The sequence below is a fragment of the Seriola lalandi genome, unplaced genomic scaffold (genome assembly GCF_002814215.2).
Source record: "Seriola lalandi dorsalis isolate HSWRI2012SDOR001 ecotype SW California unplaced genomic scaffold, Sedor1 jcf7180002054544, whole genome shotgun sequence".
Lineage (NCBI taxonomy): Eukaryota > Metazoa > Chordata > Actinopteri > Carangiformes > Carangidae > Seriola > Seriola lalandi.
The window spans coordinates 5,716,933-5,717,619 of NW_019525097.1; the positions used below are offsets into that span (position 1 = coordinate 5,716,933).

Genomic DNA, 687 nt, shown 5'->3' on the forward strand with positions numbered 1-687 from the left:
GATCTTAGTGCAGGACTAGCAGGTACCACAGCTGGAGCCATGTTTCCAATTACCTGGAATCAAAAGTAATCATAATCCTCATTGGGCAGAATCTAAATTCAGCCTTGCTTTAAGAGGTCATTCCAGTGAGGTCTTTTTTATTTAACTGGCAGTTGTGACACATTTCCTCAAACAACCCCCCTTTCAAATGTATATTATGCTTTCCCTGCCTTTTATTATACAAAATGGCAGTTTCTACTGAGCATTCATTTCTTCTTCATTGTTTCTCTCCTCAGTCTGGGTGTAATGCTTTACCTTTCCTTCATTTGGGTTAAATGACCACCAAACAATGGACTCTTCTTTACCTAATTTTTGTATGTCAAGTATGAGTATGAAACAGTATTTTTAGTTTTTAAGTATTTTTTAAATGTCTTTAATGCTGACAAATCCAAGGTCAGTGTGCTTTTGTCAATTAACAGTGTCTGAGGGACTGAAGTGCATAGCTAATACATACCCAAACATACAGAATTAACACTTTAACAGAAAATGCATATTATGGAAATAAGAATTTTGTAATTTTGGTTGTATACTTTACATGGAGTCAAAGTATGTGCTTCTGTTTATTAATCTTGTCATTCATTTCCATTTTGAACCACAGGGTGAGAAACCTACCCTCAGTGTCATGAAAGTGTTGTCCTTGTCACCAGA

At 35.8% G+C, this 687-nt stretch overlaps 1 protein-coding gene across 1 annotated transcript in view; it reads right to left on the reverse strand.

Moving 5' to 3' along the window:
* LOC111661577 (apolipoprotein B-100-like) overlaps nt 1-687 on the reverse strand; it is a 15,668-nt gene that overhangs the window by 11,811 nt on the left and 3,170 nt on the right. The gene's annotated exons all lie outside the window — the stretch shown is intronic.